Below are 13,818 nucleotides of genomic sequence, written 5' to 3'. Positions count from 1 at the left end.
CTGCTGCCAGTGTCCCGTGAAAAGGAAACCCTCCTTCCCACACCAACCCTTTAGCCACGTGTTCATTATCCTGATCTGACTTTCTATGCCAATTTGCAGGTGATTCGGGCAATAATCCAGAGATTACTACCCTCGAGGTCCCGCTTTTTATTTACACTCCTAACTCCTGATACTCCTTCAGCAGGACCTCCTCCTTGTTCTACCTAAGTCTTTTGTTCAAACATGGACCACGAGAACTGGATTTACACCCTCCCTTTCCAAACTCCTCTCCAGCCACCTCGAGATATCCCTTGCCCTAGGTAGGCAACACACCCTTGGGGATTCTCGTTCATGGCTGCAGAGCAGGCTATCTACCCCCCTAATTATAGAATCCATTATCACTACCACATTTCTATTCTGCTCTTCTCCCCCTTGGACAGCCTTCTGAGCCACGATGCCTTGGATTGCATTGTGGCTGTCCTCCCCGCAGTCTTTCTCCTTGTCCTCACAGGTAGCGAGTACATCGTTGGACAGGACCAGTGTCTGCTGTACCTCCTTCTCAACCTCTCCTAAGTCCCCGCTACCCATCTCCCTAGCAGTCACACCCTCCCCTTCCTGAACCTGTGTTTTCCTCTGGGGTGTGACTGTACTCTGGATAAAACTATCCAGAAAACATAGAAACATAGAAACATAGAAGATAGGAGCAGGAGTAGGCCATTCGGCCCCTCGAGCCTGCTCCACCATTCAATGCGATCATGGCTGATCAAACAAATTCAGTACCCTGTCCCTGCTTTCTCCCCATATCCCTTGATCCCTTTAGCATTAAGAAATATACCCAACTCCTTCTTGAATATATTTAATGAATTGGCCTCTACTGCCTTCTGTGGTAGAGAATTCCACAGGTTCACCACTCTCTGGGTGAAGAAATTCCTCCTCATCTCTGTCCTAAATGGCTTACCCCTTATCCTTAGACTGTGACCCCTGGTTCTGGACTCCCCGGCCATCGGGAACATCCTTCCTGCATCTAGTCTGTCTAGTCCTGTTAGAATTGTTTAAGTTTCAATGAGATCCCCTCTCATTCTTCTAAACTCCAGCGAGTACAAGCCCAATCGACCCAATCTCTCCTCATATGTCATTCCTGCCATCCCAGGTATCAGCCTGGTGAATCTTCGCTGCACTCCTTCCATGGCAAGAATATCCTTCCTCAGATAAGGCGACCAAAACTGCACACAATATTCAAGATGTGGTACACCAAGGCCCTGTACAACTGCAGCAAGACATCCTTGTTCCTGTACTCAAACCCACTCGCTACGAAGGCCACCATACCATTTGCCTTCTTAACTGCCTGCTGCACCTGCATGCTTACCTTCAACGACTGGTGCACAAGGACACCCAGGTCTCGATAGCAAAATACTGCAGATGTTGGAAATCCGAAATAACAACAGAAAATGCTGGAAAAACTCAGCAGGTCTCGTTGCACTTCCCCTTCTCCCAATCTATTGCTATTCAGATAATAATGTGCCTTCTTGTTTTTGACACCAAAGTGGATAACCTCGCATTTATCCACCTTATATTGCATCTGCCATGATTCTGCCCAATCACCCAAACTGTTCAAATCATACTGGAGTTTCTCGGCATCCTCCTCACAGCACACACGCCCACCCAGCTTTGTGTCGTCTGCAAACTTGGAGATATTACATCTAGTTCCCTCGTCCAGATCATTAATATATATTGTGAATAGCTGGGGCGCAAGGACCGATCCATGTGGTACCCCACTAGTCACTGCCTGCCACTCAGAAAAAGAGCCGTTTATTCCAACTCTTTGCTTTCTGTCTGCCAACCAGTTCTCTATCCAAGTCAATACCTTGCCCCCAATCCCATGTGCCTTAACTTTACACGCTAATCTCTTATGCGGGATCTTATCAAAAGCCTTTTGAAAGTCCAAATACACCACATCCACTGGTTCTCCCTTATCTATTTTACCAGTTACATCCTCAAAAAATTCCAGTAAATTAGTCAAGCACGATTTACCTTTTGTAAATCCATGTTGACTTTGTCCGATCCGGTCACTGTTTTCCAAGTGCTCTGCTATTACATCTTTTATAATGGACTCTAGCATTTTCCCCACTACCGATGTCAGGCTTACCAGTCTGTAATTCCCCGTTTTCTCTCTACCACCTTTTTTGAACAGTGGGGTAACATTAGCTACCCGCCAATCTATGGGTACTGTTCCAGAGTCTATCAAATTTTGGAAGATGACCAGCAATGCATCTACTATTTCTAAGGCCACTTCCTTAAGTACCCTAGGATGTAGATTATCAGGCCCTGGGGATTTACTGGCCTTCAATCCCGTCAATTTCTTTAACACCATTTCCCTACAAATACTGATTTCTATCAGTTCCTCCCTTTCATTGGACCCTATATTCCCCGACATCTCTGGGAGGTTATTTGTGTCCTCCTTTGTGAAGACAGAACCAAAGTATGTATTTACTTGGTCTGCCATTTCTTTGTTCCCCATTATAAATTCCCCTGATTCTGACTGCAAGGGACCTACGTATGACTTCACCAATCTTTTTCTCTTCACATATCTATAAAAGTTTTTACAGTCAGTTTTTATGTTCCCTGCAAGCTTACTCTCATACTCTATTTTCCCCCTCTTAATTAATCCCTTTGTCCTCCATTGTTGAATCCTAAACTGCTCCCAATCCTCAGGTTTACTACTTTTTCTGGCCAATTTATATGTCCTCTCCTTGGATCTTATGCTATCTCTAATTTCCCTTGTTAGCCGCGGTTAAGTCACCTTTTTTGTATTATTTTTATGCCAAACTGGGATGAACAAATTCTGTAGTTCATCCATGCGATCTTTGAATGTTTGCCATTGCCTATCCACCGTCAACCCTATGAGTGACATTCCCCAATCCATCCTACCCAACTCGCACCACATACCATCGTAGCTTCCTTTATTTAAATACAGGACTCTAGTCTCTGAGTCAACTACTTCACTCTCCATCTTAATGAAGAATTCTATCATATTATGATCACTCCTCCCCCTTCCTTATGTTTCGGAGTGTCTCTATCTCGCACTTCAGCTCAATGACTCTGAGCCAGAGTGACTGAAGGCAGAGACATTTCCTGCAGATGTGAGAATCCGGGATGATCTCACTGTCCACAGACTCCTGCATAATACAGTCCTGACACAGAGCCTGCCCTGCCATCTCTAGGCTTTATTTGCTTATTTAGTTACTTAAAGTTTTTAATCAAATGATTATTTATAGTTATATTAATTACTAGCTGGGGGGGCCCGGCGTTGCCAGGGCTGTTTTGGGCCGGGCGGTTTAAATCGAGTCACAGGTTTTCGGCCCTGTCTCTCTGTCCCTCTGTGAATCTGCTGCCGGGCAACATTTCTACCTTTTAATACCTTCAAAGATGAAAGTGAAAGTAGTTATAAAACATTTTTGGTAAATCTTATGTTACTTTTAAAAGAGAGACTAACTGTTTTGGGCCGGGCAGTTTAAATCGAGTCCCAGGCTTTCGGCCCTGTCTCTCTGTCCCTCTGTGAATCTGCTGCCGGGCAACATTTCTACCTTTTAATACCTTCAAAGATGAAAGTGAAAGTAGTTATAAAACATTTTTGGTAAATCTTTTTGAAAAAATATAAGATACTAACCTCGATGAGCATATTTTTAGGTTGAGGCAATGGGGTTTTTAGCTTGAGGCAATGGCTGCCAGATCCCTGAGATGAAAACGATTAGTCCCGCCCACACACACACCAATTGGTCAACCATCAGGTGACTGAACTGTAGGATTGGTCAATCATGACGGTACAGGATTGGTCGACTTTGACGTCAGTCAATCAATGCTAATGAGCGGATAATGAGTGGAATTTTGAAGGTTTTTTGTATAATGCGCGAACAATTTTTGTCCGACCGAAAAGTAAATACTCTTACAACTGTTCTGGAATCGTAAGCTTTCTTTGGATGCAACGCACGTGTAGGTATGCTCTATAACTTTCGAGCGTATAGCCGGACAGACAAAACGGAAGGAACCGCTTTATATATATAGATAGCTGGAGTGCCCGGCGGTGCCTAGGCTTTTTCGAGGGCATGTTGTTGTTGGAAGAGAGAGAGAAAGTGACTGGGGGGAAGAGAGAGAGCGACTGGGGGGAAGAGAGAGAGCGACTGGGGGGGAAAGAGAGAGTGACTGGGGGGGAAGAGAGAGAGCGACTGGGGGGAATGAGAGAGAGAGACTGGGGGGAAGGAGAGAGAGACTTGGGGGAAGGAGAGAGCGAGAGAGAGACTGGGGGGAAGGAGAGAGCGAGAGACTGGGGGAAGGAGAGAGAGAGAGGGGGGAAGGATAGAAAGAGAGAGAGGGAAGGAGAGAGAGACAGAGAGAGAGAGGGAAGGTGAGAGTGAGGGAAGGGGCTGGACTCAGAGCCCGGTGGGTGAAGGGCGGTCGCCATTTTGTGAGGTCGGCAGGATGTTGAGACCGCGGGGAAGGGCTTGGAGTTAGAGCCCAGCCGCGGTGACCGTGGGTTATATTGCGATGACTGTGTTATAGGACAATGAAGCCAGCTACCCTCTGACCGGAGGAATCAGGAGCCACTTTCTTAAGGCTTTTAATCTGCGATTTAATAATTTCAAAATACTGTTGCTTGTTCCACATTTAAATTTTATGTAGTTTAAAATACTTCTAACATTGAATATAATTCTGGTTAATATTTGGGATCCAGGGTGTAGTTAGTAATGCTTGAAGTCTTACGTTGCAGCTTCTGACCGCCTGTGTGAAGCAAAAACTCGGACATAGTTTGATGCTGAATCTTTGCTGGTTGTTCAAATGATGCCAATAAATCTGTATCTGTTTCTGTGACTTTTTCTTAATTAGAAAATGCCCCTAATTGATGAAACGCTGACTCCCTCCTACCTCTTCCCCCACTCCCCCTCCTCCCTCTTCAGCCCCTCCCCCTCCACCCTCTTCCCCCCTCCCCCGCCTCCCTCTTCTGCCCCTCCCCCTCCTCCCCCCTCCCTCTTCCCCCCCTCCCCCTCTTCCCCTCCTCCCACTTCCCACCCTCCCCCTCCTCCCTCTTGCCCCCCTCCCCCTCCCTCCCTCTTCCCCCCTCCTCCCTCTTCCCCCCCTCCCTCCCTCTCCCCCCACCCTCCCTCTCCCCTCCTCCCCTCCCTCCCTCTCCCCTCCTCCTCCCTCTCCCCTCCTCCCTCCCCCTCCTCCTCCCTCTCCTTCTCCCCTCCTCCCTCTCCCCTCCAACCTCTCCCCCTCCTCCTCCCTCTCCTCCTCCCTCTCCCTCTCCTCTCCTCCCTCCCCCTCCCCTCACCGCTCCCCCCCGCTCCCCCTTCCCCTCCCCACTCCCCCCTCCCCTCCCCCCTCCCCTCCCCGCTCCCCCCCCCTCCCCTCCCCCGCTCCCCCCTCTCCCCCTCCCCTCCCCGCTCCCCCTCTGCCCCCCTCCCCTCCCCACTCCCCCCCTCTCCCCCCTCCCCTCCCCACTCCCCCCTCTCCCCCTCCCCTCCCCGCTCCCCCCTCTCCCCCTCCCCTCCCCGCTCTCCCCGCTCACCCCTCCCCGCTCCCCCCTCTCCCCTCCTCCTCCCTCCCTCTCCCCTCCTCCTCCCTCTCTCTCCCCCCTCTCTCTCTCCCCCCTCCCCTCTCTCCCCTCCCTGCTTCCCCCTCTCCCCCCCCTCCCCACCCCGCTCCCCCCTCTCCCCTCTCCCCCCTCCCCTTCCCACTCCCCCCCTCTCCCCCTCCCCTCCCCGCTCCCCCCTCTACACCCCTCCCCTCCCCGCTCCCCCCTCTCCCCCCTCCCCTCCCCCGCTCCCCCCGTCCCCCTCCCCTCCCTGCTCCCCCCTCTCCCCCCCTCCCCTCCCCGCTCCCCCCCTCCCCTCCCCGCTCCCCCCCCTCCCCTCCTCCTCCCTCTCTCTCCCCTCCTCCTCCTCTCTCTCCCCCCCTCTCTCTCCCCCGCCCCCTCCTCCCTCCCCCTCCTCCCCCTCCCCCTCCTCCCTCTCCCTCCTCCCCCTCCCTCTCCCCCTCTGCCCTCTCCCTCCTCCTCTCCCCTGCCCGAGCCCTCATCCCCCGCTCCAATCCCTCTTTCCGCACTGGGGCCCGGGGCTCGGCACCTGGATGAACGCGTTCCCTTGGATGCTTTTGGCGGCCTCGGCCGTCACCCTGATGCCGTTGGCCGAGGCGAACACCCACATAGACATGGCCCAGCCGAGTCCAGCGCCCCGGTCAGCTCGAGATCCGCAGCCGCCGTTCGGCCCGCAGGCCACAAAGCACCCGAGCCCAGCGCCGGCAATGGCTCCGCGGAGCTCCGTGCCGCCTCACGCACTGACATGGCCCCGCCCTCCCGAGCTGGCTTCAAGACCACCGATTGCGGCTGTGAGAGACGGCCGGCGGGCCCGGTTGCCGGGGTAACCCTTCCCGCTCTCCAAGCCCCGCCCAGATCCGCACTCCCGAAAGCCCCCGCCCAAGCCAAGCGGGGAACAGAGAGAGACGCCGCGTCTCAGCTGCTCCTGCTGCGCGCGCACCCTGTGTATGTCCCATGACCCTCGTGGCTGATGCCGTTGCCCCAGGTAACGTGACGGGGGGGGAGGAGCTTAGCAGAAGCCGTGGGACAATTACCTAGCTCGGGCGTGGCTAGGCAGGAGAGGCCCAGGCTTTGAGGCCTAGGTTCTGAGGCCTTACAAAAACGGGGAAAGGTAGGAAAAATAATCTTCAGGTTAGAGAAAATATTTACAAATGAATGAAGTTTTTTATTTTTTTTTGCTGGAAATGTAGGTTTGAAAAGAAAAACACAGAAAGCGGGAAAAAGAATGGAATCAAGATGGCTGACACTCACCTCGGTTCAGAACGATAAGGCCCGCCCACACACGCACCGATTGGTCGACCGTCAGGCCACTGAAGCGTAGGATTGGTCAATCGTCCCGTCACTCGACAGTAGGAGGGCCCGCCCACACGCGCCAGGAACCCGGCATACGATTGGTCGACCTCGACGTCACTCTATCGCTAATGAGCGGATAATGAGATGCTAATGAGCGGAATTTTGAACGTTTTTTGGATGCCGCGGGCGCAATCTTTGTCCGGCCGAAACTTAAATACGCTTACGACCGTTTTGGAATGGTAAGCTTTCTTTTGAAGTAACGCACGTGTAGGTACGCTCTATAACTTTCGAGTGTATAGGCGGACAGACGCACACCGAAGGATAGACAGACAGACAGATAGACAGACAGACAGATAGACAGACAGACAGATGTATCCGTTTATATATATAGATAGACTAGCTGGAGTGCCCGGCGGTGCCGAGGCTTTTTCGAGGGCATGTTGTTGTTGGAAGAGAGAGAGAGAGCGACTGGGGGGAAGAGAGAGAGTGACTGGGGGGAAGAGAGAGAGCGACTGGGGGGAAGAGAGAGAGCGACTGGGGGGAAGGAGAGAGAGAGAGAGAGACTTGGGGGAAGGAGAGAGCGAGAGAGAGACTGGGGGGAAGGAGAGAGCGAGAGACTGGGGGGAAGGAGAGAGAGAGGGGGGAAGGAGAGAAAGAGAGAGAGGGAAGGAGAGAAAGCCAGAGAGAGAGAGGGAAGGTGAGAGTGAGGGAAGGGGCTGGACTCAGAGCCCGGTGGGTGAAGGGCGGCCGCCATTTTGTGAGGTCGGCGGGACGGTTGAGACCGCGGGGAAGGGCTTGGAGTTAGAACCCAGCCACGGTGACCGTGGGTTATATTGCGATGACTGTGTTATAGGACAATGAAGCCAGCTACCCTCTGACCGGAGGAATCAGGAGCCACTTTCTTAAGGCTTTTAATCTGCGATTTAATCATTTCAAAATACTGTTACTTGTTCCACATTTAAATTTTATGCAGTTTAAAATACTTCTAACATTGAATATAATTCTAGTTAATATTTGGGATCCAGGGTGTAGTTAGTAATGCTTGAAGTCTTACGTTGCAGCTTCTGACCGCCTGTGTGAAGCAGAAACTCAGACATAGTTTGATGCTAAATCTTTGCTGGTTGTTCGAATGATGCCAATAAATCTGTATCCGTTTCTGTGACTTTTTCTTAATTAGGAAATGCCCCTAATTGATGAAACGCTGACTCCCTCCTACCTCTTCCCCCCCTCCCCCTCCTACCTCTTCCCCCTCCCCCTCCTACCTCTTCCCCCCTCCCCCTCCTACCTCTTTCCCCCCTCCGCCTCCTACCTCTTCCCCCTCCCCCTCCTACCTCTTCCCCCCCTCCCCCTCCTACTTCTTCCCCCCTCCTCCCCCTCCTACTTCTTCCCCCCTCCTCCCCCTCCTACTTCTTCCCCCCTCCTCCCCCTCCTCCCTCTTCCCCCCTCCCCCTCCCCTCCTCCCTCTCCCCCTCCTCCTCCCTCTCACCTCCTCCCTACCCCTTCCTCCCTCTCCCCCTCCTCCCCTCCCCCCTCTCCCCCTCCTCCCCTCCCCCCTCTCCCCCTCCCCCCTCTCCCCCTCCTCCCCTCCCAGCTCCTCCCCCCTCTCTCTCCCCCCTCTCGCTCCCCCCTCTCCCTCCTCCCTCTCCCTCCTCCCTCTCCCTCTTCCCTGCCCGAGCCCTCATCCCCCGCTCCAATCCCTCTTTCCGCCCCGGGGCCCGGGCCTCGGCACCTGGATGAATGCATTCCCTTGGACGCTTTTGGCGGCCTCGGCCGTCACCCTGATGCCGAGGCGAACACCCGCAAAGACATGGCCCAGCCGAGTCCAGCGCCCCGGTCAGCTCGAGGTCCGCAGCCGCCGTTCGGCCGCAGGCCACAAAGCACCCGAGCCCAGCGCCGGCGATGGCTCCGCGGAGCTCCGTGCCGCCCCACACACTGACATGGCCCCGCCCTCCCGAGCTGGCTTCAAGACCACCGATTGCAGCTGTGAGAGATGACCGGCGGGCTTGATTGCCGGGGTAACCCTTCCCGCTCTCCAAGCCCCGCCCGAGATCCGCACTCCCGAGAGCCCCGCTCTCCGAGCCTCGCCCCCCCGCCCGAGCCGAGTGGGGAACAGAGAGAGACGCCAGCTGTGTATGTCCCGTGACCCTCGTGGCCGACGCCGTTGCCCCGGGTAACGTGACGGGGGGGCGGTGGGAGGAGCTTAGCAGAAGCCGTGGGACAATTACCAAGCTCGGGCGTGGCTGGGCAGGAGAGGCCCAGGCTTTGAGGCATAGGTTCTGAGGCCGTACAAAAACGGGGAAAGGTAGGAAAAAGAATCATCAGGTTAGAGAAAATATTTACAAATGAATGAAGTTTTTTTTAAAACAATTTAATAAAAGCAATTTTTTTTTGCTGGAAATGTAGGTTTGAAAAGAAAAACGCAGAAAGCGGGAAAAAGAATGGAATCAAGATGGCTGACACTCACCTCGGTTCAAAACGATTAGGCCCGCCCACACACGCACCGATTGGTCGACCGTCATGTCACCGAAGCGTATGATTGGTCAATCGTCCTGTCGCTCGACTCTAGAAGGGCCCGCCCGCATGCGCGACGAACCCGCCCCCGCCATGCAGCGATTGGTCGACCGTCGGGTCGCTTGGTCGACCTTAATGTCACTCTATGCTAATGAGCGGATAATGAGCGAAATTTTGAACGTTTTTTGGATACCGCGGGCGCAATTTTTGTCTCGCCGAAATGTAAATATGCTTATGACCGTTCCGGAATCGTAAGCTTTCTTTTGATGTAATGCGCGTGTAGGTACGCTCTATAACGTTACAGTGTATAGCCGGACAGACTCACCGAAGGACAGACAGACAGACAGACAGACAGAACAATCCTTTTATATATCTGGATTTAGTTTATCTAGTTAAGTTAATATTTAACAGTTATAATTTCCCGGGTTCTTAGTTTAAAGAGAAAAACAGCTGTACTACTCATCCTCCAATCACCTACCTGCTGTCCTGTGACATCACTCCTTGATCTTTTTTTGTTCTCTCTCCTCCGCTCCCACTTCTTTTATCCCCGTCGCTCTCGCTGTGGTCTCGGGCCTAGGGTCGCTGCTCCTTTTATCCCCGTCACTCTTGTTGTGCACTCGAGTCACGGGTCACTGCTCCTTTTATCCAAGTCACTCTCGCTGTGCTCTCAGTCCTCGGGTCGTTGCTCCTTTTATCCCCGTCACTCTCGCTGTGCTCTCGGGCCTCGGGTCACTGCTCCTTTTATCCCCATCACTCTCGCTGTGCTCTCGGTCCTCGGGTCGCTGCTCCTTTTATCCCCGTCACTCTCGCTGTGCTCTCGGTCCTCGGGTCATTCCTCCTTTTATCCCCGTCATTCTCGCTGTGCTCTCGGTCCTCGGGTCATTGCTCCTTTTATACCCGTCACTCTCGCTGTGCTCTCGGGCCTCGGGTCACAGCTCCTTTTATCCCCGTCACTCTCGCTGTGCTCTCGGTCCTCGGGTCATTGCTCCTTTTATCCCCATCACTCTCGCTGTGCTCTCGGTCCTCGGGTCGCTGCTCCTTTTATCCCCGTCACTCTCGCTGTGCTCGGGCCTCGGGTCGTTGCTCCTTTTATCCCCGTCACTCTCGCTGTGCTCTCGGTCCTCGGGTCACAGCTCCTTTTATCCCCATCACTCTCGCTGTGCTCTCGGGCCTCGGGTCATTGCTCCTTTTATCCCCGTCACTCTCGCTGTGCTCTCGGGCCTAGGGTCGTTGCTCCTGTTATCCCCGTCACTCTCGCTGTGCTCTCGGGCCTCGGGTCATTGCTCCTTTTATCCCCGTCACTCTCGCTGTGCTCTCGGTCCTCGGGTCGTTGCTCCTTTTATCCCCGTCACTCTCGTTGAGCAGGATGCAACCAGTGTGCTAGTGCAGCCATCCTGCAGCCACTGGAGTAACACTTCGTAGGAGCACTAGGACAGGCAAAGGCACACTGAAGACAGGCACTGAGGGAATGCACAAGGGTGATTTGTTGAATTTGTTTTGTTGTATTGTTTTGATTGATTTATAAATTTGATTTGGAATATTGTTTTGTGGTTGCTTTCATTTCAGCATTGTGGCCAAAAGGGCACTGTGATGTTCAGTGACAGAGAAATGGTGAGGTGGGGAAGTGTTGAGCAACAGCAATCTGGGGTTTCATTCAGGAGAACCAGTGTCTGATGATGCGCTCACCGACATCCCATCCAGAATGTGGATATGCAGGCTGCCTCATCCCTTCCTCCTCCTCCTCCTCCTTCTGAGGTGGTCGCAGAACCTGTGGTGGCAAGGGCTGCACGCTCATAATGGCCAAGTTGTGGAGGTCCACCACAAATTGGGACACCCACTCTGGCGAGTACTGGAGGGCAACTCCCGAGTGGAACCGTTGCTTCAGCACCCCGATGGTCTGCTCGATGACGTTCCTCGTGGCAGCATGGCGCTCATTATGTAAGTGCTGGCCATGAGTGGTGGGGTTGCGGAGGGAAGTCATCAGCCAGGTGTCGAGCGGATAGCCCTGGTCTCCGAGCAGGCACGTTGGCTGGAAAATTTCTGGCAGAGCGGACTGGTGCAGGGTGCACGCATCATGACAGCTGCCAGGATTGTGGGCATTCACCATAATCATGTGCTAGGCATGGTCGCACACCACCTGTACATTAAGTGACTGGTACCCTTTGCATTTACAATACAATACATTCCACCAGCCTGTTTATGTCCTCTTGAAGTCTATCATTCTCCTCCTCACTGTTCACTATACTTCCAAGTTTTGTGTCATCTGCAAATTTTGAAATTGTGCCCTGTACACCCAAGTCTAAGTCATTAATGGGCCAGAAATTCGGGTCCCCACGGGTGAGTACGCGTTGGGTACTCACCCGTAGGCCCAACGAAAGTGCCGGTTTCGTGCATGTACTGCACATGCACGGGAAACCGGAACTTCCGTTCCCTTAAAGGAAGTGGTTCACAGGCCGAACGTGTGCGCCGGAGAGGCAGCGCGTACGCCTGGAACTTCCGTTTTTTTTGCAGGTTTCTCCAGGAGGGTAAGTTTCCAGGGGCTACACTTTTAAAAAGCAGTTGCAAGGCCTGCTTTTAACAAGGTAAGTGGTGAATTAAGTCAAATTAAAGCATTTTTTCCACAGGTTTATTACTTTTAAATACTTTAAAGGAAGGTAAGTTTATTTTTAGCCCCGTTAGAAGCTGTAATTAATTTTTTCAAAAATTTAAATTATTGTTTAAAATAGTTATTTTATGTAATTTATAGTTATTTTAAAAATGTGATTTAAAAAAAAAATTATTTGAAGTTTTATTTATGTTTTGGGGCTGAATTGTATTCATAGATTTGACAGGTCTTCCTGTCAAATCTATGAATAAAGATTCCCTGCTACCATTGGCTCTCCATGGCCCATGTGATCCCAGGGGACGCTTTGAACTAACTGCGCCCCTGGGATACGCAAGCACTGCATGCTGGCAGTTGGAGCAGGCCCAGGATCTGAATCCCACACGGGCCCACAGCACAAAGGCCGCGCGCTAGGTAAGTGCAGGTCGGAGGCTTGCACCCGCGGGAAGCCTCCGACCCGACTTTCTGGGCCAATATATATCAAGGAAAGCAGTGGTCCTAGTACTGACCCCTGGGGAACACCACTGTATACCCTCCTCCAGTCCGAAAAACAACCGTTCACCACTACTCTCTGTTTCCTGTCACTTAACCAATTTCGTATCCATGCTGCCACTGACCCTTTTGTTCCATGGGCTTCAACTTTGCTGGCAAGCCTATTATGTGACACTTTATCAAATGCCTTTTGGAAGTCCATGTAAACCACATCAACAGCATTGCCCTCATCAACAATCTCTATTACCTCATCAAAAAACACAATCAAGTTAGTTAAACATGATTTGCATTTGACAAATCCATGCTGGCTTTCCTTGATTAATCCACACTTGACCAAGTGACTGTTAATTTTGTCCTGGATTATCGTTTCTAAAATCTTCCCCACAACTGAGGTTAAACTGACTGGTCTGTAATTGCTGGGTTTATCCTTACGCCCTTTTTGCTGAAGATCCCACAATTGACAGTTACAAAAATTCTAAGACATGTCTGTGTACCTGAGCGACACCTCAGAAAAGGATCTTGATAACGGCCCTGAATTTGCGGTTGGAGGCTTTCTGCGGGGCAATGCCTCCGATCCGTAAATAAAATGCCCGCATCCCTGGTGGCCCGGGAGGTGCAGAGACTTGCGATCCTGGGCCTCTCTGGGTACCCGCAGGTAGAGGCCCACGTATCCCGGGTGCACGTGGTTCGCAAGCGCCCCTGGAATCATGTGGGCCGGCCCAACGAATGGCAGAAGGGAATCCCCATTCATCATGCTTATGTATGGAAGCCCCATAAGCATGAATGGGAATACCCAAAAAATACATCTACACATCAAATACATTTTTTAAAATAACATATTTAAAATGAATTAAAATGCCATTTCATTAAATATTTAAAACAAAAATGTATTTTTTTGAAAATAAATTTTAATGTTTTAAAGGGGCTAAAAATAAACTTATACAATAGCAAAATACTGCAGATGCTGGAAATCTGAAATAACAACAGAAAATGCTGGAAATACTCAGCAGGCCAGGCAGCTTCTGTGGAGAGGAAAATAAACTTACCTTATTGTGCAGGTTTTTTAATGTATAAATGATTCATAAAACTTTATTTTTATGTTTTTTTAAAGTCTTACGCTGGTAAAAGCAGGACTTATGCTTTAACCAAGCGTAAGAATTTCACGGGCATTCACTGGGCAGAAGTTGGGCAAATAGCCCAACTCTCCGCCCGCGGATGCCCTTTTCCCAGGGATGCGTGGATCTGTCAAGAAGATTCTTGAACGGTCTTGAAAGCTCTGCTCCATAAAGTGTGAATAGTACAAGTTTCTTAGTGCTAAATAAAGTGTAGTATAACAGTTAACAGAAATAAA

The sequence above is a fragment of the Somniosus microcephalus genome, chromosome 9 (genome assembly GCF_052327205.1).
Source record: "Somniosus microcephalus isolate GS21.2 chromosome 9, FLI_Smic_1.0, whole genome shotgun sequence".
Taxonomy (NCBI): domain Eukaryota; kingdom Metazoa; phylum Chordata; class Chondrichthyes; order Squaliformes; family Somniosidae; genus Somniosus; species Somniosus microcephalus.
Note: the sequence above shows the minus strand (reverse complement) of the source record.